The sequence below is a fragment of the Trichosurus vulpecula genome, chromosome 7 (assembly GCF_011100635.1).
Source record: "Trichosurus vulpecula isolate mTriVul1 chromosome 7, mTriVul1.pri, whole genome shotgun sequence".
In the NCBI taxonomy this organism is placed as follows: Eukaryota; Metazoa; Chordata; class Mammalia; order Diprotodontia; family Phalangeridae; genus Trichosurus; species Trichosurus vulpecula.
In genome coordinates, this window is record NC_050579.1 from 10514788 (window position 1) to 10540011 (window position 25224).

At 45.4% G+C, this 25224-nt stretch overlaps 1 protein-coding gene across 6 annotated transcripts in view; it reads right to left on the bottom strand.

Moving 5' to 3' along the window:
- Positions 1 to 25224, bottom strand: part of PCBP3 (poly(rC) binding protein 3) — a 167322-nt gene that overhangs the window by 80386 nt on the left and 61712 nt on the right. For all 6 annotated transcript variants that reach the window (XM_036769062.1, XM_036769060.1, XM_036769063.1 and 3 more), the window contains one exon: positions 16235 to 16310. The gene's annotated coding sequence lies outside the window, so the exon portion shown is untranslated. The remainder of the gene's footprint in view (positions 1 to 16234; positions 16311 to 25224) is intronic.

The following is a 25224-nucleotide window of genomic DNA, read 5'->3' on the forward strand; positions in this document are numbered from 1 at the left end:
TACATATGGAAGATGGATGGCCACTAAGGCAGCTCACTGACTCCACTGTCAGATGCAGTCACCTTCAAATGCATGTGTGGGAGCATTTGTCTTTGTCTCAAGGCGGGGTTCAAGCCAGATGGAGGGAGGGCATGATCGTGATATAAACATCAAGGCATCAATGAAACTTATTAAAATTTAATTGAAAAATCACAAGACCTCTTAAAAAAAGGAAAAAAAAAGCAATGAGAGGCAGTGTTGCCCCCTCCTATGTCATGGGGCAGCACTGCCCATGTAGACAGAGATAGGATGGTCCCTAGAGACGGTCATAAACAAGGAACAACCACCTTCATTGTTCATCTTCCCTCAGATAGCGTCCCAAAAATTGAACAGGAGTGTAGGTTGGGTCCTATTAGAGCAAACAGCATTATGGTAACAGTCCCTGATGGCTCAAAAAAGATTCCTAAATGCTATGTCACAGCCCAATGACTTCAAGCTCTATCTGAAGGAGGAAAGTCTGAGTTCACAAAACAAGAAGGGAATGAGATGGGACCTCAGCTATCGGAGTATAGAATCAGGACTCTAACCCATTTCCTTCTGTTGTGTTTCAAGGAAGCTTGACGTTACTGCAAAGGCCTATGGTTAGATTAGGTCTTATAGCCAGACTAGGTATTCATAACCTGAAGAAACTAAAGATAACTTGGTTCTCTCTTGGTAGAACAAAAGATATGCTATTTCCTTTTATAATTTTTCTGTATTCCACTAGCTGTTAATATTTTCCCTCCCTCTAAATCCTCTAGAAAAGCTTTCTATGCCTCAGTGGTTCCCCTCAGGATGCATGCAGGACATTGGTGTATAGCGCCATGGTTTTCTGACTCCCCCAAGCCTCCATTCTCTGTCCTCCCTGTGTTGTCTCATTCTGCACCTCCTGTCCTTTGATGTCGTTTTCCCAAGGTTATCAAAAGCTTTGCTTTTATCCACCTACTGACAGACGCTTGTTGTCTCCCATGTGGCCAGGTTAATGAGGATGGAATATTTGCCTTGGTCATACTATTACAGGTGGCTATTGTTTCGATGGTGGGAAGATGCTTTGCATTTATGGGATAGCACATCCATCGAAATATAGCCAATATTACCAAATTCCAGGATGGTTAGGGATTGTGCACATTGTGCTAGAATTTCACTGCCCCAAGAGCTGACCCAACATTCCATAGGCTGATTATGTAAATGCTCTTTGTGATTTTCTCCTTTGAAGTAGAGTGGTCATATCCTCCCTTCTCACTCTGTATCCTTACTAGATTCTCTTAAGCAGTGAAAAAATCAGGTGGTCATGACCTGAAGACACTTTCCCTTCTTTGAAGTTTGAGTCAGCTTTTGGCACAAAACCCTAACGTGCAAAGTGAATATAAATGAATGATACCACTCCCTACAATCTACATAAAAGGTCCATTTGGACCAGAGATTGTGGAGAAGAGAGTAATGTAGGCAGAGATTTGAAAGAAAGGTTCTGAAGGACTCTAAGAGCCAAACAGAGAAGCTTACACTTTGTCCCAGAAGCAGTGGGCAGTCACTCAAACTTACTGAGTGGGGGAGGTGGCATTCATGTATTTGCTTAAGGAAAAGCACACTGGCAGCTGTATGAAGGACAAATTGCAATGGAGAGAGATTGGGAGCAGGGAGACCAATTAGGAAGCTCTTGCAATAAACCAGGAGAGGGAATGATGGCCTGAACTAAGGGGAGGCTAGGTGAGCAGACTGAAGGCTTCAGATGGGAGACAGGGTCAGAGGCAGAAGTGTCAAGATTTGGGTGACTGATCTGCAAAGTGAGGGAGGAGACAAAACTGAATTCAAGGTTACAGACCTGAGAGACTACAGGGATGGCAGTACAGTTGATAGATGGTGACATTTGGAAGAGGGGTGATTATGGAAGAGAAAGAGGAGGATTTCTGTTTTGGACCCGTGGAGTTTCAATTGTCTCTGAGACAGAGTTCAAGAAAAAGTCTAGAACTGGATAATTAGATCTGTGAGTCGTCTGTGTGGCAAAGATAATGAAGCCCTTGGCTACCGGTGAGGTCACTGAGAGCATCAGGAGAAGAGTCCAGAGTGGCCTTCGGGTGTATTATACATAGATGATGAGCCAGCAACAGAGACTGAGCCCGAGGGGTCCTATGGGCAAGAGAATAAGGATAGAGCAGCATCACAAAGACCAAGAAAGGAAAGAACATCTGAGAGGAGAGAGTGCACAGCAGAGAAGCTGGGAATATTTAGAACTGAAAAAAGACCACCAGACTTGATCAATTAGAAACCATTAGTAGATTTGGTGACAAAAGTTTCAATTGAGTGATCACAACATTTATTAAGCACCAACTGTGTGCTGGGTACCATGTTAAACACTGGGTGAACACCTACTGTTTGCTTACTGGGTGAAGTCAGAAGGCAGATGACAAAGGAGTGAGGAGTGAAGGTGAGGAGAGGATTTGGGCACCAAGTATAGGTGGCTTTTTCTGTGAGTTAGATCGATAGGACAGAATCTTGAGGCTCTATGGAAGGGTCTTGAAGGATGGAGCACTGGTGAAGGGCAAAGAACCATGAGCCATCCCACAGTTCTGTGTCACCAACTGCCTGCTAGGCATCTCCACCTAGACATCTCCTAGGTACGGCAAATCATCTCCCCCCAGAAGGCAAAGTTCTCAAAGGAAGCATCGACCTTGCTTTGTCTTTGTAACTATGGTATCTTGCCCATAGTAAATGCCTCAGAGATGTTTTTAGCTGTGCGACCTTGGGCAAGCCAACCCAGCTTTTAAGCCCTCAGTCTCCTTAAGGGTAAAGCAAAGGTGTTGTACTAGGGTCCCCGAGGACCCTTCCAGCTCTAGATCTTGGGTCCTGTGAATGCTTGCTTAAAAGCAGCAGGTTTGGCAAAGGCTTAGCTCCAACTTTGTCATCTTTCTGACCCTCAGGAACCTTGGGAATCTTCACTGTGCTTGTATCCTGGACCCCTCTGTCAGGCTGTGGGTCTGCCTGGGTGCCCCAGTTTAGAAAACATTTTAAAATGCATAAAATAAATGCCTCTGAATTACAGAGGAAACCAATCTAATTGAAACACAGCTATACAAATATTTTTAATTAAAAAAAAAGAGTAAGGACCCCAGGTTAAGAACTGCTCTCCTAGGGATTTGTGGCTCAGGCAATGCTTTCTTATTGGGCCTGGTCACAACGGTACAACAGAGGAAGGAGGGTGGATGGAAGCCAGGCTTGATGATGGGCACAGATGGGCATATTTTCCAACACAGAATAAATGCTGAAATTAGAGGTAACAGCATCTAGTTTCAAATCTTGTCTCAGCCATTTGCTGGGCGAGCATCGGCAAGTTACTTGTACTGAATCTTCATCTGAGCCTTCATTTCCTGAAGTATAAAATGGGGCTGTGACTTCACTATCTGCCTTGTGAGGCTGTTGGGATGTCCAGTAACACCTTGTAGGGAAAACGTTTTCCTTTTTTTTTTAAATTTCTTTCTTATTTTTAGTTCACAATACTCAGCTCCACAAGTTTTGGGATTCCAAATTTTCTCTCCCTCCCTCTCCTCCCTGCTATCTCCCCAAGATGGCATGTAATCCGATATAGGTTCTATATATACCTTCACATTAAACTTATTTACACAATAGTCAAGTTGTAAAGAAGAATTATCACCAATGGAAGGGACCATGAGAGAGAAGAAATGAAACCAAAAAAGAAGGAAAAAAAGAGAGCAAATAGTTGCCTCAATCTGCATTCAGACTCTGTAATTCTTTCTCTGGATGTGCATAGCTTTTTCCATCATGAGTCTTTTGGAGCTGTCTTTTTACCTTGTATTGCTGAGAAGAGCCAAGTCTATCAGAGTTAGTCATCACAGAAACCGTGTGTCTGTAATCATGTATAATGTTCTCCTGGTTCTGCTCCCCTCACTCAGCATCAGATCATATAAATCTTTCCAGGTTATTATGACGTCTGTCTGCCCCTCATTTCTTATAGCACAATAGTATTCCATTACATTCATATACCACAGCTTGTTCAGCCATTCCCCAATTGATGGGCATCCCCTTGATTTCTAATTCTTTGCCACCACAGAAAGAGCTGCTATAAATATTTTTGTACATATGGGTTCATTTCCCACTTGTATGATCTCTTTGGGATATAGCCCTAGAAGTGGTATTGCTGAGCCAAAGGGTATGAACACTTTTATAGCCCTTTGGTCATAGTTCCAAATTGCTCTCCAAAATGGTTGGATCTATTCACAACTCCAACAACAATGTATTAATGTTCCAATTTTCCCACAGCCTCTCCAGCATTTATCATTTTCCTATTTTGTCATGTTAGCCAATCTGACAGGAGAGATGTGGTTCTTAAGAGCTATTTTGATTTGCATTTCTCTAATCAATAGTGATTTAGAGCATTTTTTCATATGCCTATAGATATCTTTAATTTCTTCCTCTGAAAACTGCCTATTCATATCCCTTCACCATTTGTCAATTGGGAAATGACTTGTATTCCTATAAATTTGACTCAGTTCCCTGTATATTTTAGAAATAAGGCTTTTATCAGAGATGTGGGTTGTAAAAATTCTGGGAAGGCATTTTTCAAATGCTTAAATTGAGACATAAATAAATGTCAGTGCGTGATTACAGGACTGTGGAATGTCAGAGCTCGATGAGCTCTTGGCCAGTAAGGCTAGAAGAGGAAATTGAGGCTGAGAGGTCAAGAGATTTGTTTTGGATTCTCAAGGATCCAAGTCAACCTTGTCTGTCTGTATCTGACAGTCTTCACAGTCTGCCCCAACCTACTTCTCCCTAGCGTGCCTTGGGTGCCACTCTGATCGTTAGCAAGTCTTCCTGATACTAAGCACCTTGCACAGAGCCTGACACAAGAAATGCTTATTTTGTGAATGAATGAGAAGCAAGTTTTTGTTGTGTTGTGTTTTCCAATCCAAATTTCTGTTAATTTTGGGTGAAGGAAGCTTGAGAGTAGTGAGGAGAACAGAATCCTATGCCAGGCAGTGTGGCCCCACGGAGAGAGGCTGCGCCTCTCAGTCACTCCTGGCGATAATGCATCTCTCACCTTCATGACCAGATGTGGTCAGAGAGATAACGCATGTGAAGGCAATGCTTTGTGAATGCTAGAGAGTTAGAGACACATCCTCCTTTTATAAAGAACATGGCATGGTTTACAGTGCGGGCCTCCTGGGACATTAGCAGCAAAAGTATCTTACTGACATTTTACAGGGAATAAACTGAGCCTTGGAAATGGAACCTCTTGAGACCCCACGGTCACTTATGTTACCAGTAAGAAGGGGGCCCAGAATCTCGATGCTGTTGAATCTTGGCTCTGGGTCCAGTATCGAAGACTCTCTTCAAAGGGTTTCTATGTCTCCAAATCCACTCCACACATCACCCTCACAGCAATGGAATCCAGAGGCAGACCCAGCCCTGGCCATGCAGGGCTGCATCACAGCAGGCTGCAGGTACCAGGGTAAAACAAAGGCCAAGGCCAGAAATCTCATTTTCTCCCTCTTGGGAAAGAGAAGATAGCACAGGGTTAGGGATATACCAGAGAGAGCAGTGAGGCAGGGACTCTCACGTAATGGCTAGATAACTCATGTGGGACACTGAGGGTACAGCCAGGAGACACATGGACCCTGGAGGTTTCCAGGGGGCTATGAAGCTCATGGCCCACTTTAAACTGGTCTATAGAATGTGCTAAGCTCCCTCTGGTTCTCAGTACTGAGCAGCATCTCTTCAGTGTTACCAGTGGGGATCAGCTGGCATGTGAGGGGGTAGCCTGCGGTCCCCACATCCTCTCATCGGCTGTTAATCATGGGAGCTGGGGCCCCGATGACCTCTCCATCTGGGACTCGCAGCTCAAGCCTTTGCCTTGGTCTTGGTTTAATCCTGTAGGTGATGCCATCTAAATAATCTTCTTTGGCTTTCAATCTCCGGATCCAGTAATGCTCTCCCAATCCTCTGAGCCTGAGAAGAAAAGCATCTTTCCTGCCTTGTTTCATTTGGTTTCGGGTGTTATTATTGGTGTTGTTGTGGGTGGTGTTGTTTGTTGTTGTTTCTAGTGTTGGTGGTGTTCTTGGTATTGGCACTGCTGGTGGTGATGGTATCATGGTGGGTAGTGATGGCGTGGTTCTGTTGTTGGTGGGTAGTGGTAGTGTTGGCAGTGGTGGGATTCGGGGAGGGAATGGGAGTTGTCACATCCAAATTCCTGGATACACAGTAACACTACCAGGACTAGGCCTTATTTTATTTTGGTTCAAGAGAAGCCCTGGGCAACAGCCCTTCCCCTACCCCCACCTCACTCCCCACCTTTTTTTTACTACCTGTATGATATTGGGAAAGCCACCCTGCCTCTCTGGGCCTCAGTTTCCTCATTTGGAAAAAAGAAGGGGTTGAAATATCTGACCTCTGAGGTTTATTCCTAGCCCTCAACTTGCCAAAAGAAGGTTATGGATTCTCACGTGTCTAAGACCTATATGTAGGGAGGCCTGTAGGCAGGAGCACACTGAAGAGATCCTAGCAGAGGGACTCCTCCATAAATCTGAGTCTCGGGTCAGCTACCAAAGAGCTGTATCACCTCTGGCAAGATCCTTCCCCAAGCTAGGACTCAGTTTCCTTGTCTGGAAAATGAGTGAGTTGGATTTCTAAACGTGCTTCCATTTACTCTGTACCTATAATCTTTGCCCCAAACCATGGAAGAGCCTTGAGAGGAAGTATTGTTCTTTTTTTGGGGGGGCGGAGCTTTGTAAATCTAGAATAATGCTTGGCTCATAGTAGGCACTTAAAATGCTTGTAGATTGGTTGATCCTAGAAATTAGTTGTGTTCAAATATGTGGGCAATTGGTTTGGGCTCAAAAATCTCCAAATCAGAGAAGAAACCTCTGAGACCATTTGGCCCAACTTCCTTACTTTGCAGATTTGGAAACTGAGGCCCAGAGAGGTTCAATGATTTGTAGACTTACAGGACTGTAGAATCACTGATAAGAGTTGGAATCGATGTCAGAGTCCACCTGGTCCTACCCCTGAGGCGGTCAGTGCCTGCTCCAACGTCACACTGGTCAGGAGATAACAGTGGTGCTCAGTGGGATTAGACAGAAAGGTGAGAAGGTTGGGGTATTGAAGGGGGGTCCTCAATCAACTGCACCAAAGGTCTTTCTTCTTCAGCTAAGAGCTGTTGCAGAACCATAGAATCTCGGAGCTGGAAAGCACGGTGGGGCATCTGGCCATTCAGTCCTGCTGAAGACCTCCAGAGGCCCCTCCCACCTGGGGACAATTTATGTGGTTAGGAATCTTTTCCTGTTACTGGTGATTCTGGGCTGGGGACAGTGGACGCACACACAGGTATATGTAGGTGGATCTTCCTTGCGACCCTGAAGATGGTGAGGGAGGAGAAAGGGCCTTGGCTCCGTGTTTTTCCTTCTTCTCTCCCCTCATCAGCTGAGCACCACAGAATTATGGGCTCTCGGATTTGAAAGGGAGCCTTGGGGACGTACGTGCAGTTCACATCTGAATAACAGGCCACGGAACTGAGGCAGCCAGAGCCATTGTCGGTCCTACTATGCTTTCTTCCCCTCTTCCTCCCTACTCAACCAGCCACTGAAGCAGGAGAGTTCCCTCAGGGAGAGACGAGGCACCGGCCACATGACTCTCTGCCACCAACCTCACAGCGTCAGTCCCCCTTCCTACCCAGCCGGGCTCTGGTAATGACCTCCTCTCCCCGTCCGCATGGCGCTGCCCTCTGCCCGGCTGCCAGAGATGCCTCCCCTTGCCCTGTGCCCTCCAGCAGCTCCCTACGGCCTGCCAAGAAAAGCTAACCTTAGCCCAGTGTTCTGCTCCTCCATTATCTGGCACCTGCTAAGGGGAATGTGGGAATAAGCATTTATAGAGTGCCTACTGTGTGCCAGGCAGCACGTGAAGTGCTTCACAAATTTTATCTTTATTTGACCTTTACAATGACCCCAACAGGTAGGCGCTGCTATAAGCCCCATTTTCAGATGAAGACATTGACTTGCCCAGGGTCACAGAAGGGAGTAAGCAATTGAGGCTGGATTTGAACTCAGGTCTTCCTGATTCCAAGTCTAATACTCCATGCCTAGTGCCACCACTGCAGGCCCCCTTCCATACTTGGACCTTCTCACCTTTCTGTCCTTAATCTCACTGAGCACCGTGTCAGAAATTCTGCTCAGGGGCAAGAGGAATGTGTCTGGAGCCAGATGACCTGGGTTCAAATACTGCCTCTTCTGAACACCTCCATAGATTTTAGTTATCTACCCCCTCTGGGCATCAGTTTCTGTATGTGTAAAATGGAAGGGTTGGATTGTCTGATCCCTAAGGCTCATGCCAGTGCTGAATCCTATGGTCCTGTGCCTCTTAACCGTCTTCCAAAGCCACGTTCCAAGCCCCAGGGACAGCTTCTATTTTGTGGGGTTGGGGCAGGGGTGTAACAAAATGTGCACAGATTACTCTATGAATCAACGAACATCATTAAGCATCCACTTTGGTGAGGTGAGTAACGGGGTGGGCACAGATGCCAAGAGGAAACAGTGCCTGGCTGGGGGGAGGGAGCTGATATTCTGGGGCACATGTGGGAAAATACAAGATCTGTAAAGATAAATACAAAAGTAGGTGTGTGTGTGTGTGTGTGTGTGTGTGTGTGAGAGAGAGAGAGAGAGAGAGAGAGAGAGAGAGAGAGAGAGAGAGAGTGTTGGAGGAGGGATGGAGAGTCCTAACAACTTAGGGAATATAGAGAGGCCTCTTAGAGGAGGCATTTCAGCTGAGCCTTGAATACAGCTCAGGGTTCTAAGACTCAGAGGTTTGAAAGGGGGAAAGCATTCCTAGTGTGGGGAGCAGCCTGGGCAAACGTCCCAAGATGGAAGATGGTCCTGTGATGGGAAGAACAAGGAGGCCAGCCTGCCCCAAAGACAAGCGGCTGTTCTGTGCGTGCTGCGGCAGGGCGGTGTTTTTGCTATTATCTTAAAGAGTGAGCCGTCCCTGTATTGAAGGAGAGACCACTTTTGGCTAAGTCTGTGTTTAGAGAAACTTTAAATGCAATGGTGAGAGTAAGAAATGATGAGGGAGGTTTGTAAACCACTTCATTCGCACTTGAGAAAGCCGTGAGCTCAGGAACAGCGGAGGAAGTTCTCCTTCCTTCAAGCTGATGCTATTGGAAGTGGCTTCTTCTCATCTGGCAGGGAAATTTCACATCCACAATTCGGGCTTACGGTGGGGGAGGGAAATCTGTGCGGAAAAAGAGCAAAGAATGCTGAGCTTGGGGACGCAGGACTCGAGTTCGAATCCAGCTCTGCCCCGCATTCCCTGCGTCCGTTTTAGCCGGTTGCTTAATGTGCGGGGACCTCATTTTCTCATACGTAAGATGGGGTGGGGGAACTAGCTCCCCCTAAGTTCTCCCCTGACTCCAGATGTCTGGCCCCATGATCTGTTTTGAATACCTAACTTCCATGGCATCGGGTGGGCGCGGGGCGGGGGAGGGAGGGGACGCGAACTCTAAAAACAAGATTATATTTGCCAACAATAAGTCTGGGAAATCGCGGTTCTGCATTAGACACTTGCGACGTGTCTCGTTTGAATTGGCGGCTCCGAGGTATGAAGGATGGATGGGGCTCCCAGGATGGTGGGGATGAAGCCCAGCTCTCAATCAAACTTCAGTCAAATCCGGGCGCAATCACTTGGTTTCTAGCAAACACGACTGTAGACCTCTTTACTTTGGACACAACTGTGGAAATAGATTGTCAGAACCAAAGATGACAACATTCGCGGGCCGTTTGTCCCTTCTTAAAGACCCAAGCCTCAGGCAGGGCCAGGAGCAACGGCAAAGAGCCTAGAAGGGTGCTGAGCACCGGGAGGAGCCAGTGTGATTCCAATGATCGGGCTCAGGTCAAGGTCGGTGACTCTCAAACCGTTTACGTTTAAAATCTCGGTTAGGTAACTCCGCTCTGTCCTCGGCCATTCTGAGTTCAGGGGGATTTACTTTGGCATTTACAGAAACCTGGAGAATACGCTCCAAAAATCCTCACCCTGGCGAAAGGAGATGCTGACTAACAAACCACTGGCGGCATATTCTCCGCCACACGTCCGGAGCTCCAGAATGAAGCGTCTCCCACGTCTAATAATCTTGCGCCCAGTAACACATTTTTCTTGAAAATGTTCCCCTTTGTTTAATTGTTACGAATATCTTTTGTTTTGACATCCTCTTCATTTCTGAATACATCCCTCCCTCCTTCCCTACCCCTGGAGCAATCCCTAGTAACAAAGAATGAAAAGGAAAGATTAAAAAATCAATTCAACCAAAAACCAAACAACCAAACACACGAGTTGAGCCTGATGGTATTTGCATAAAACTCAATTTGTTTGATTGAGACATTCAGACAATTATTCTGGAGTATCCCCACCCCCACCCCCCCTTCCATAAAAGGGAATAACAGACGTGCATTTTCTCATCTCTTCTTCAGGGCTGGATTTGATCACTTAATCACATCTTTTCACAGAGGGCTGAGACAACCCCTCTCTGGAGGTCTCCAAGGGGAGGCTGGCCAGCCTCATGTTGGGAGGTTGTAGGGGAGCGTCTCTGGAGGGGAAGACGTGCGGGGGGGGGGGGTCCCTTCCAACACTTACATTTTGCAATTTCAGGTGAAGCAGCTGACCCCTGCTTGGGGCCACAGGTACCGATGCTTCGCAGGCATGACAGACACCTTTATTGAGGTTTTCATTAATGTGGTAGAGTCTGTGTGGGATTGGGGGTGCCCAGCATTTAATACCATGCTTATACATAAAATGTCTCACTTTTCTCTACCTTGGCTCTGGGTTCAAATCCTCCTTTGAATACTTGCTACCTTGTGGCATTTGGCTAGTCATTCACCTCCCCAGGCTTGTTTCCTCCTATGTAAAATGAGGGGGTTTGACTAGTTGGTCTCTCAGGTCCCCTCCAGCGCCAGATTGAAACCGCTGTGACATTCATCTATGAAGGTCCCTGCTGGCCTTTCCCTTTCTTCTCTTGAGGTTCCCAGGAACCTGGCTAGTTAGGGACCAGGAGAAAGGGGCAGAACTCAGGTTTTCAGGTGATGTGACCCATGAGAGAGAAAAGGAATCTTTATCTCTAGACCATCCATCTTCTGGGGGGAAGGCGAGCTCCCCTGGCCTGTGGGGCCCTTCCCAGCTGCCTTCCCAGATATTTGCTTTAGCCGGCTGGTGGGGGTGCTGTGCCTCAGTCATCACTAGGTACCCTTTAGTAGCTGAGGGTGTGTGTGTGTGTGTGACTGCATGCACGTGTGTGTGAGCACAGGTGTATACACATAATTATGTGTGTGCAAGTGTGTCTGCATGAGTGCTCACATGTATGTGCATGTGATTATGTCTATGTGCATTTGTGTCTGTGTGTGCATGTGAGTGTGTGCACGTAATTATGTGTGGGTACTTGTGTGAGCATGCTCGTGTGTGCATGTGTGAGTGTGTGCACATAGTTGTGTGTATGTGTCTGCGCCCCCTGACCTCTCTCAGGAGCTCCATGTCTGTCACCACAGATCTATTTTCATTCTACCTATGCCTTAATTCAAGTTATAGTCAAGAAAAAGATTTCCCATACCCTTCCTTCCTCACTTTGCTTCTTCTCTGTTCCACCTCCCCATCTCACCCCCCAGCCTCTGCACCAGCTGTGAAACAGCCACCTAACACATTGCTGGAGCCTCTCCTCTCCCTGGGGATGGCGGATCTGGGGGGATTTTTTTGGTTGGGAGGGAGGATCCCAGGGAAGAGTCAGCAAAACAGTATCATTTATTCATTTTTGTGGCCCAGCATCTGTTGGGCATGAAACTATCAAACAGTAATTTGTTTACAGCCTTTTATATTAAATTTTGATTCATACATCCTAATTATTTCCTGTTCACAGCTAATGTGCCCTTTAGCACCCTTAATAGCACAGACACAGGCTTTTGTAATGTAATAACCAGTGTGTGTTAGTTATAATAACCCTTCTCATCCCACTGCGTAGCTCTGAAGGTGGGCAGTCAAGAATGGGCTGCCAGGGTGGTCTTGGGAATGCACTGCACTGCAAAGGTGGCAGAATCAGAGCCAGCCCCCAGCCCCTGGCCTCAGCTCCTCTCAAGCTCCCTCCATTTTACATACACACACGTATAGATGACGCATGTTGTTATATGTTACATACAGTATATATGATGCGTGTATGTATATGCATGTATATATGCATACATGTGTACACACATACATAAACACATACACTTGTAAATTAAAGCTTACTAGGCAGACACAATTCTTTCCCTGGGGAGCAAAGCCAACCATATGTTTTCAGAGCTGGGGCTTCTACCTCAAGGGATGCCGCATACATTCTGCCAGGGTCTGTGATCAAGAAGTCATTTGCTGAATACACTAGGGGTGGCAGACCACAGTTTTGGTGCACTGCCTCCTGAAGCTGTGACTCCTTTTTGCAGTCAAAATGGGGGAAGTGAGAGAAGGATATTGGGACATCCTAGAGGAACCTCGCCAGGCCCAGGGCTGTGCAGGAAGAGGGCTCAAGAATCCCTCCATCTAAACCTGTTTCCATCATAGTGTCCTCTGATATCACCTAGCACATGCTGCTGAGATGCAGCCATTGGATATAGTTAATGAATATTCAGGGTTCGGGGCTTTGGGGGGGGGGTGGGCAACACACAAGGCAAGGTAAACATGATGTGATTTAATTAAATGAGACATCTGTAAAGAGCTTCGCCAACCTTCAAGTGCTACATAAACGCTGATTATTGTTATTATTATAATTGTAGTTTTTAAGGGAAATGACCTCTCATTCTGAGCGTGAACGAGTCCTCAAAATTTGGCATTAAAATTTGCTCCCTCATGATTAATTGTAAAACCAAAGGTAGCAATTTGAACTGCAACCTACAAACATTTTGCCCCTACTGAATACTTAGAAGGATGGGATCGAGAAGCCAGAATTATCCATCAGAGGCTTAATATTCTTCCTAAACTAACCAAAGAAAAATTTCCAGCCTACAAATCTCTGTCCTGCAACGCCCCCCCCCCCCATTATTGTTGAGAATTCGGCCAATAAATAACCTTGCGATGGAAGCATTATGGCAGACCAAATTGTTGCCCACAAGATGCTGCGCCACATAAATTTAGGGATAACATTTCTGACATCTGTTTCCATGCCAAATGTTCATCATCTCCACACTACACGCAATAAAAGCTTTCAGAAAACAGCAGAGGAAAGACAAGTCCTGAGAAGACAGGATGAGAGTCATGTGGCCCCCACTGTCCTGAAGTGCTTGGGGAGGCTACCAAGGGAAGAAGACCTCCCAGCCCATTGGCTTCATTCAATTGCCACTCACTTAATAATTTGCTGAACTTTAAGCACAAAACATTAATAGCAGGAGAGCCAGCCTGCTAGGTTTGTTGCTATCCAACATAAAAATAAGAACAAGCAGAAGCATGATTAAATGCTAACTCATGTTTGCATAGCTTTGCACAAAGCTTTCTTCCCAATGCCCCTGGGCTACCATTCCCGGTTTATGGATGAGGGCACAGAGACGAGGGGACTTGCCCAGGGACAGCCATGTCCTTCCATGTAAGAACTCGGCTGACTCTACACGCTCTTTTCACTCCCACTAATGACATTCACTTGACATTCCTCCATGACTAGTGCTCACAATGCAAGTAGCAAGAACCCTGGGCTGGGCACTGACAGCCTCTCCTATTGTACTAGGACAAACTATCGCTACAGAATCAGGAGAAAGAGAATTCTTGAGAATAATTAATGCAGGCACAAAGTCCCTTTGGTTGGCTTTAGTATTCCCAACAGCATCAAGACAAGATACAGCAAGCAGAATTTTAAGAAATGGAATAAATTAACAAGCATTTAATAACTACATACTATTAAACCATATTCACATATTCTCACATCCTTCTAAAACAGAGAGAATGGCCACCATGCCCCATTACTCATTTGTTGTCTAGCTTATTTTATCGTCTTCGATGAGGAAAAAACCAACAACACTTGCGCCATTGAGGTAGAAATAGAAAATCAGACAATCACTGAGCAGACTCTGAAGGACAAAGGGCAATGTACGTCCGAAGTCATGTACTTAACACCTGGCCATCTCTTTAAAGCAGTAAACTGTCATTCTCTTAATAAACAGGAAAATCACATAATTCTCTTCATACCTTCTTTATTTCTGGAAAAGTAGATGAACATAAATCACCATTCCCTAAGCCTTGACATTGGGGCCATTTTCATTTCTAGAGCTGGAACCAGTAACATTTTCTCTGAAAGAACCATGGGCAAGGGAGAGACATGAGTAGGAAAGGGGAATCCAGCTTTGCTTACGATTAATGGGAACATTGTTTTTGCTTGATAAAAGCAGTTGTGTCACCTTGTTTTAGCTAGAAGATACCCCTCATCCCCAAATGTTGATGGTGGATTGGTCATCTGAGATATGTGGATTTGGATAAGAGAAATGATAAGGCCATAGTGTTTCAATCCATGTAGAACAGACTTTGGCTTTTTCTAAGCATAAATATGCTTTAGAGGGATACCTCCGTAGCACAATTATAAACCTCCCAAAAAAGAAAATAGTTTTGCCCCATTCTCACCTTACTTTGATGAATAAAAGTCATAGCACAGAGCAATGGTTTAGAAAAGGGAAACCAGGGGATTATTTTCCTTTCTATGGGCTAAAAAAAGGAAAACAAATGTTGCATAACATCCATAGTCCTCAAATAAATGATTCAAAGGAATAAAATAGGTCATTAGTTTTTTTTAAATCAACATGAATACTTAATACTACAGCTATAACTTAATTAGATTTCAGACAGCATTCCCAAGAAGGGAAAAATTTTTCTTTCAACCTAGGAGAGTTTTGTTTGTTTGTTTTCCTTTAATCTCAAACATAGGCTAATTTTATTTCATTCCTTTGCATTTATAAAATGATTAACCTCTTTTCACCCTTGGGCATAATTCTGAAGAGCCCATGTTTCCGAAAAGCAACAGGCTAGAATGAAAATAAAAATAATTTCTTATTCTAAAGTAGCATAAACAGCCCTAAATTGGAACATGTCCCAAATAAGTGACAAGCACACCAGATAGAAGAAAGTTCTACCAATGTTTTCCAATCCCAACCAATATTAAAATTGGGTTGATCTTAAGCTGGTGGGGAACAAAGCAGCTATGCTGGCACTTTTTCTGACCATTTGTAGATTTCCCCTAGTTCTTGATCCCAAACCATGATCAGAAAGATACCAGCCTTAGAAATGCCTCAGTCCAATGACCACTTTGCTACTCAACGGGATGGATTTTCCTTGATACACATAAATGGCACCAAATGGAATTACTTTGAAAGAACTTAGATGGCACATGATTATAGTCACGGAGAAGCTATGGAGGATAGCTGCCCCAAATATGAGTAAAGAAAAATCAAATGTGTTTTCTATTTCAAAAGGCAACATTAACTCTTTGAGCAATATTTTCTTAGCAACAAAAACATTTCTTTTTTCTTTCCCCCTTCTGAGATTACACATCATGAAATGACTGCATGCACAGGACAGGGCTTTGTAAAATACAAATCCAACTCTGTCAAAGCCAACAAACACTTCATAAGTGTCTGCTAGGTGCAAAGTGATGTGCTGGGCACTGGGTAAAGTGGTATTATGAAAAGCTGAGAGTTTAATTTCAATGTAGTCACTATCGAAATTGAACACTATATACCTTTGCAAAGCTATCAATCAATCAATTCAATCAAAACCCATTTATTGAGCACCTTTACTGTGCTATAGACTTCTTTTTTTGGAAATAAAACTTTCTAACTTTCTCATTCTAAACCAATATTTAATATTTGTCACTTAAATTGATCCTTAATAGCATTTCTGTGTTATCAAAGCAAGCAAAAAAACTGAATGAATTATTCAACTGCTAATATGTTTAAGGGAAATTACTTCATTTGCAACTTGTCAAATAATGTTTATAAAACTCCAATCTCCCTTTTTTCCACTTACGAAGAAATTCACACCCTTTATTGTTAGTTTTGATCAAATACATGTTTTAAAGCCCTCACTCAATGGGCTTTGTTTTAAGTTGTGAACCTGCTTTGTCTACCCAGTGCTCTCCCCCTCATCAGTCTTGAAAACAGACATCTATAACAGCATTTTTAATTTTCCGAAGTGATGTGCCGCCCAGGAAAGTGTTTTAAAATCTCCTTACCTCAAATCAAAGCAGCTTTGCCGTTTGGTCACTGATTTGGTTTGATGCGGGTTTTGGACAGATGGTCACTCTTTCCCTGTTTAGAGAAGATGACAAATGCTAAGGGGAGAAAAATAATCACAGTGATATTTTGTTCTAAATCTGAGAGCACTCACCCTCCCATTGGCCTCAGGAAGAGGCCCACGTGACGAGCAGCAATGGCACGTGACCTATTTTCCCCCAAATCCCTTGGTTTCCTGGGCATGGGATGCACCCACTACTGATGCTGCTGTCATGTCAATGACTTTGGGTTAGTTTAAAGGTCCACTGAACAAATCCATCTGCCTCTAGGACATGAGGCTGTACCAGCCAAGCCCTTGTGATAGGAAGGGTGAACACAAAGCCCAGGCTCCAAGACTGATCAGATTGGGCTTTGGGTTTTATTTTGATTTGTTTTGTTTTCTGTGAGAATCAAGTTACGGGTTGTTGGGGCTGTTTCTCCTTGAACTGGCTCTTGCAGTCTCATCACGCATCAGGTCCTCTCGAAAGCTTTCCTTGGGACACGCACTGGGGCACAGCGGTAAGGGTTCTCTCCAAGAAGTCCAAAACACAGAGAATATTCCACAGAAGTCAGGTATCCATCCATTCTCCCACCCGACCCTGCTTTTCCAGCCTAGAGGATACTCAACCTTGAGAAGGTGGCATAAGGTCAGGGAGAGGAAGAACATGTCACACTGGCCAGTGCTGGTGTTGCCCACCCTACATGGGACGGGGGAGCTGTGGGCTTTATTGTGGGAACTTGACCAAGTCTCTTCCTTCTTCTTGGTCTGTGGGAAACTCAATTCAATTCCAAGAACTTTGTCATGTCAAATGTCTCATGTCAAAGGTTCCACATGTTATTCACTAGGTATCATGATTTGTGATTAGCTAGAAGTGCTGACCAGGGATGCTGCCTAGATGGGTCCCTGCCCAGGAACCAATAACATGCACACGAAGGCTCTCAGAACTCCCCAAAGACCCTGGGTAAGAGGGACAGGGCCCAGATGAAGTGCTCCCCCAGAGCACCCCAAGAGGAACGTGATGGCCCCCAAGGGCACATGACTTACTCCCCACCCCGCTAAACCCTTTGTCCTATTAGGAATGGGAATTAAACTTCACAAGCTTTCCCTTTGACCCAGCAATACCACTTCTAGGGCTGTATCCCAAAGAGATCACACAAGTGGGAAATGGACCTGTATGTACAAAAATATTTATAGCAGCTCTTTTTGTGGTGGCAAAGAATTGGAAATCAAGGGGATGCCCATCAATTGGGGAATGGCTGAACAAGTTGTGGTAAATGAATATAATGGAATACCATTGTACTATAAGAAATGAGGGGCAGACAGACTTCATAATAACCTGGAAAGATTTATATGATCTGATGCTGAGTGAGGGGAGGAGAACCAGGAGAACATTATACACGATTACAGACATATGGTATCTGTGATGATTAACTTTGATAGACTTGGATATTCTCAGCAATGCAAGGTTCAAAGACAGCTCCAAAAGACTCATGATGGAAAGAGCTATCCACATCCAGAGAAAGAATTACAGAGTCTGAATGCAGATTGAGGCAAAGTATTTGCTCTCTTTTTAAAATTATTTTTTTAATTTTTTGGTTTTGTTTCTTCTTTCTCGTGGTTCATTCCATTGGTTGTAATTCTTCTTTACAACCTGACTATTGTGTAAATAAGTTTAATGAGAAGTCATATGTAGAACCTATATCAGATTACATGCCATCTTGGGGGGAGGGAGAAAATTTGGAACTTGAAAACTCGTGGAACTGAGTGTTATAAACTAAAAATAGAAAATAAATTTTAAAAAAGTTCACAAGCTTAAAGGAAACCATCAAAAGGAGCATCCAATGTCTTTTTTGAGGCCAAATGGCTTAGCTGTAACTAAGCCTGGTGAGGGAAAGAAATTAACCTTGCCCCATCAAGGAACAGTAGAAGGGTGGGATCTACCAGAATGGGGAGGAGGAGGCACAATTTATCACCTAACAGGGTGAATGCCTTCGGTTGGATTTTGCCAAAGCTCGAATCCTGGTTTGGGTTTGAAGATGAGAGAGTAGCATTCCTGGCCCCATTCAAGCTGAGACACCAGATGGCCTTAGGAAGGCCACAGGAAGAATGTCCACAGAGGCCTAGACTAGTCACACTTGCTTTCTTCAAATACGCAACTGACCACTGGAGTTGGAAGATCCTTAAAGGATGGGGGATCCTGCTAAAAGTGTGGATGTCTTTATTTGTAGCCAGGCTCAGTTTGGTGATGTAGGAAGGTAGGGGAATGGCCCAAAGTGGCAACATCTAGCTTCTAGGAATGATCCAGAAGCCAGACACTGGCTACATATGGGTTGTACAAGGGATGGAAGGGCACCAACCAGTGTTATCTGCCTATGTCTGACAGCATAAGCTGCTGAGGGCATCAGATCGAGGATGGCCCTCTGCCAGCTTTCAGAGTTCTCTTGGAGGCCATGAGGAAGGCTCAGGAAGTAGGGCTGAAAGCAGGGACAGGGACAATCCAAGGGTTGAGACAAGGGGCCCTGATGCCTCTTGACTCTGCTGAGAGGTCTTTTCTGCACAGGCAATGAGGACCCTGGTCAGCTGGGTCATAAGGTGGTCACCTCAGTCCCTTCTGACTCTCCAATTCTGTGATTCTATGAGTTTTCAGACTAACATCTACAGAAAGAATGGGAGTGGCTAGTCAAGCCACTGTTCTCAGTTTGTAACCAATATACGGATGGAGAAGCAGAGGCCCAGCCTCCATTACCCTTGGACCTATGGGTAAATCCAAGAAGGCCAACAACCAACTTTCTCATTCCTCCTTCTAGAGAGGATATTGCTGGAGGCTTGGGCTGCACAGCCTGGAAAATTTTGTCAAGTCCTTGAAGAAGACATCATTCTAACCAGGTGCCAGGTGACCCTGAATCAGATGGAAGCCAAACTGGCTGGTTTAATCCAATTCGTCCAATTAGTCAATATGGCCAAACTAGACCCTTCAGCTGCCTAAAATGAGGATATCTGCATGTGTGTGTATGTGCACCTGGGAAAGTGTCCCCATGGATTCATGGCACCATCACCTCAAAGTGGGAGTCTCTGTGCCCTGACATTTCTATGTGAACTTTTTTATGTGCACATTGATTCTTGGCAAGATCAGGATGGATATTATCTTAGCTGACAAGAGCCACCAGCCTCCTCTCCTTTCCAGTGGATGGAGATGGTAGGGAAGGCTACATCATCACTCCATTGCCATGGTCTAAAATACCCGGCGTGTATCACAGAATCCGATATCTGGCTAGGCCTCCAAAGGGTACTTGGTTTAAACCCTACCTGAACAAGAACCTCTTCTGTCATGTCTCTTCACGAGTAGCTGCCCAGACTCTGCTTGAAGACCCCAGTGAGGGGGAGCTCATTACCTCCCAGGCAGCCCTTTCCACTTTGGGATAGCCCACATGGTGAGAACATTTTGGGGACATCGAGTCAAAATTTGTTTCCCTTCAACCACCCAGGCCAACTCACCACCTCATTGATTTGCCATGAGCCACATATGAGACAGAACATAAGCAAGCCTCAGCCATCATGACTAAGACAGGTACCATATATGGCAGACTCCTCTGAGCCCCAAAGAAGTTCATGGTGGCTTCCACCTAGGAGGTGTTCTCCTAACATTTGTAGAAAGGGTAATGTTCTTAGATGACCTTAGATGACTCACATGGGAAGACCTAGGAAAAGGAACAATGGCTGGAGTCATGTTATGGCCAGCCCTGAACACACACTCTCAACTCATCAGTTGGAACGGCCAGATCTGCATTATTGGTGTCCTCACAGTGCATGCACATCCTTCAAGGCCACTTCCTTCTTCTTTATTGTAGTCACCTTCAGGATATTCTGGCACCCCAACCTATGACAAAGGTTATATTGTATTGTTGACCACCACTGTGGTCAATACAACTCAACAGGCATTTATCAGCCACCTTCTACCTGCCCAGATGCTGGGAATGGTCTACCCAAAAAAATGCTGGCACTTGGTGTGAATCCTACCAGTATCACCTTGGGTGAGTCCCTTAAATTCAGGGGCATCTGTTTCCTCATTTATAAAATGAAGGGATTAGACTCAATGGGCTGGAGAATTGTTGGAAGCAGTGAGCTGCCCCTCACTGGTGACCTTTCACCAAAGGTTGGATAATGACTTGCCAGGAATAGTCTAAAGGGGATTCTTGTGGGATGACAGGTGAACCCTCTGAGAGGCCTCTCCCAGGTCTCAGATTCTGGGGAGGCCGGGGCCATTATTCACACTCTCCAATTGCTAGACTTATTGGTCATCTGTGGACTAGGCCAACTCAGGCTTCAGAGAGGGGAGCCTGCTAGGGAGCTGTCCACCATTGGCTTTTCAAGTTAAGGGACTCTTTCTTCCTCCCCGGCCCCTCCTCACTGGATTCAAATTCATGCAACCCTATTCTCAAACCCAGTTCTGTTCTTTGTCTACCCCTGGGATGGAGACTCTGTCCTGGATAAGGACCATTTTGTCCTGAGATCTCAAACAGGGAATGAGTGTAATCCTCATAGGCAGAGAACCCCAGTTTAATTTCATTCTTAAATAATCTTCTAAGTAAACTTTTGTACATATCCAAGGGCTGAAAAGGTTTTTATAGCAAAAATGAAAGCAGGATTAACAAATCAGGACAAGCACTTGAGGGATTAAAGACACTCAGCTACTGTTTAGTAAAATAAAAATACATTTGGGTGAGTAAATGGAAAGGCTGGGAACAGAAAGGGCTCAGACAGAAGGAGAATTTAGGGGCCTGCTTTCCGGGGCATTTCACTCATCTCAATTCTTCATGCTTCCAGAGAAAGCCAGCCATCCATTTGTAGAACACTGGCTGGGAGCAGGACCCAGGAACAGGGGGTTTCTCAGCATCCCCTCTAGTCATTTCACTGTGGGAACATGATACACAGGGAGTGTCCATTTAGATTCTCTGACCAGAAAATTCTGCTTTTTAAAATAAAATTCTCAAGGATCTAGTAGCTAGAACTAGCAGCACTATCCCCCCATGGATCGGAATCCCAGCTCTGCCATGCCTGTCCATGTGACGCTTAGCTAATTGTGTCCCCTCTCTGTCTCTCAGTTTTCTCACTTATCAAACAAAAGCATCAATGATCTCCATGTTCCCCATGGCCTTAAATTTTCTAGCAATTTTTCCTCTCTGTCTCAGCTAATGAGAGAGCACTCAAATGACCATGAATTCTTAGTGCACGTAATTGTGTTCCTAAAAGAGATGAATAAATCCCCAGACAAATGGAGAGCTGGGATTTAATCCCAAAGCCCACCTTGCTGGGCATATCCTGGTACACATACTCCCTCCAGTCTCCTATGCTTTTAGCATCCTTAATCATCATTATTCAATCTAAGTCAGTTTATTAAGCACCTACTGTGTGCCAGGCCCTGTGCTATGCACTAGCCTACCAAGGAATAAAGAGAATATTCTCTGCCCTCCAAGACCTTACATTTTGTCAATAGAGATGACACGTACACAGGCAGGCACGGCAATGGCTCAGGCCAAATTCAGGAGGGAAAAATGCCAATAACGGTGATGCCTGCCTTGGTCAGCTGGGTGGAAGGCTGTGCCGAGGAAGGGCCCCTGCGCTGAGTCTTCCCCTTCTCAGGAGTCACATGACCCCCACGGGGGTACCTTCCTTTCCCCTCCCCCAGAAGTCCAGCTCCCCTTTCTATGCTGTCTTCCTCTTTGGAGCGTAAGTTCCTTGAGGGTAGGGGCTGGATCATTTTTCTTGTACTTGTGTCCCCAGTGCCTAGCACAGCTCCTGACATGTTGGAAGCACTTAATAGATGCTTTATTTCTCTGTCTGAAAGAGAACATCCAAGTTCAAGGATTGTGCAAAAACACAGGAAGAAGTTAGGTCCAGTTCATGGAAGAGTTGGCTCATGGACCATCTGATGGGGAGTTAGTACGGATGAAAAAAGATGGAAAGATGATGCTAAGCAAACTGGGGTTCGCTTTCAATGTTAGCTTTCTTATCCTACAGGCCACAAGCAGCTACTGAATATTCTAAGCAGAGGAGAGACATGAATGAAAGATCAAATGAATGGATGAATGAAAATCATTTATTAAGTACTTACTATGTGCCAGAGATTGTGCTAAGCACAGGCAATGTAAAGGAGAAAAAAGAGACAGTCCCTGCCCTCAAAGAGCGTATGTTATAGTAGGAGAAAACAGTGGGGAGTGGTGGCCAGGAGAATTCTGTGGTCCAGGAGGTAAGGGGATGGTGAGGGGAGTCACAGAGCAATTGATGGACATGGTCAAACATGGCCACGGTTAATCTGGCAGTTTCATGGAGGTTAGGCTGGAGAGGGGAGAGCCTGGAAACAGGAGACCCATAAGGAGGATCTTCTAATGTTTAGGTCAGACGTGATGGGTTAAAATTTTAGGGCCCAAACTCCTTTCCAGGCTTGGGTCCCTCTATTCTTTTCAAGTCCTCCAAGGAGAAAAGCCACAGCTTCTTCAATAACCTCCACAAAGGCTGGTTAACAGAGCTGAGCTCATTCGCATTTCAGGCCTTCCCTCCTTACGTTCATCAATCTGGACCAGGAAGGGGAAGAGGGACTCAAGCCCTCCAACCCCTGGGCTGGTGGCCTTTCTATTCCATGCACTATCTGCCATCATGTGTGTGGGATTTCTGTTGGAATCAACACACCCAGAGCATCCATCCAACCATGGGGCAAAGAGAAGGATGATTGAGGATAAGGGCTAGTTTCCAACCCTAGGAAATGTGGTGAAGAGATTCTATTGTGGTCCAGAGTGAGATCTTGCCATGAGGAATCCTACTTACCTCATCATAGCCATTAAAAGAACTTCACTTATTCAGACTCTGCTAATCTGGTTTTCCTAATCATTTCATCTGGGACAGAATTTACCTTTTGTGCTGTCTGCAGAGAATGAGTCTGCTGGCAAATTAATCACATAAATCATATTGCAGGAGGTGTACAGAGACCGGGCAAGACAGACTGTGCTCATGTACTGGGAACATTTACTGTAGGGAGGCAAATGAATTCTGGGAAAGCCAAATAAGTTTCCCCAGTTTAAGCAGGTGAATGTGGCTGGTGAGTCAATTTTTCATAATTCACACGACTATCACCCCCACCTGTTTAAGGATCACTCTAGGGGTGAGTGAGTGCATATGTTTATGGGTTTATAGACAGGAACTGGATAAAGTGTGAGGATGACCTGGTAGCTTTGACTGTCTAATGCCTACAGAAGGATGAGAGAGTGAGAGCCAGAGGACACAGATGTCCAGGTACAGTGGGAGTAGGGGTGGATACAGATTGGAACAGTGCCTTTGATGTGGGTAGTTTATATGGCACGGAAATCATCCTATGGGTCAATTAAGGGTAGTGAATCAATGACAAGCTTCCATAGAACTGAGACCAGATTAATCACTGTGGGAGGCGATGGAACCCTGGGAAATGGGCAAACCAGAGGCTGCTCCTCTTTGCCCAACCCTTTGCGTCCTCTTCTCTGTAGCCTTGAGCAAGGTTAGCAAGAGCTCACAGAGTGAGCGGGGCTGCACCGAGTTGTCTGTTTGACTAATTGCTTCAGAAGGGCGTGAAGAGGATCCAGAAACTAATGGTGAGAAAAGGAGGGGGGAGGAGGATGGTCCCACTATGTGAAGGGCAGATGTTCTTTTCCTCAGGGCCAAGCCGTACTTACATAACATCCACTTCCCAGATCAATACAATTAGCTTTATTGGTTCACCTTCAAATTCCCATCAAGCAGAGAATACTATGCCAGGGAACACTTTCCCAAAGAGCCCTACTCCTCTACCTCAACCTGTCCTTCTCCCCTAGAATTGTGCACTTAGCATAATGAGAATGGCTCCCACTCCAGGGAGTCACCAGAGGTAATTCTCATAAAAAGGCATTTGAGCTGATGGCTGGCTCAGCAAGGGGGCTGATTCCGGATGGAGGAAGGGGGATTCTCCCAGGGCCGAAGGAGGCAGAGACCTGACTGGCAGGAGCCCAGGGACTCCAGGTCTGGCTTCTCTCTATATACTCTCAGGCCATCACAACAAGGTAAGGGACAATGAGGGCTTGAACTAAAGGTGGTGTCCACATAATAATCAACCAACCAAGCAGAGAGTAAGCATTTAGTGCACAACCCCATGCTCCACATTTTACTAAGTCCTGGGGATACGAAGACAAAGCAATAACAAATTCCTACCCTCAAGAAAGTTACCTTCTAGGCACAGCCCAGGGAGAAGAGAGTAGGGATGTTGGAAGCAGCAAGATCTGGGCTTAAATCTCACCTCTGACTTATATTAGCTGGGCGACAACCTAGCTAGTCCTTCATTTCTTCAGCTGCAAATTGGCTATAATGAGAATGAGAACAAGAAGTAACAGCAGCAGCAGCCACAATACCCACAGCACTGGTGCTTACAGGGTTTGTAGGAATATAGAGACCTTAGAGTTCAGCCCCTGATTTTACAAGAGAGGAAACCAAGGCATGCAGAGATGGAATGACTCGGCCAGGGCCACAAAGCTGGCATCTAAGGTGATAGGGGATCCAGGCCTTCCTGCTCCCAACTCCACAGCACTATCCACTGTGATTCTGCCCCACGTCTCAAGCGGTCTAGTCTGGGGGAATACCCAGGTCCAATACCCTCTACCTATTACACTGCCATCTCTACTGAAGACCTGGACCTTCCTGCCAGAGTCCTCCCGAATCATTCCCTCATTGCCTGGAAGTCTCATGCTGGAGTGACTGGTGGGTGAATGTATGGTAGGATAGTAACCAGAGAAGGCTCTGGCTCATTCCTGCAGCTCTTGGGCTGAGTGTATGCAAACCAGCCCACTATGCCTGGAGCTGAGCCCACACTTGGGTTTCCAACCACCCAAATGGGCCACCTCCCCACATGCAGCTTCCATCTTTCCTTTTCTATTTCTGCAGAAAAAACAACCC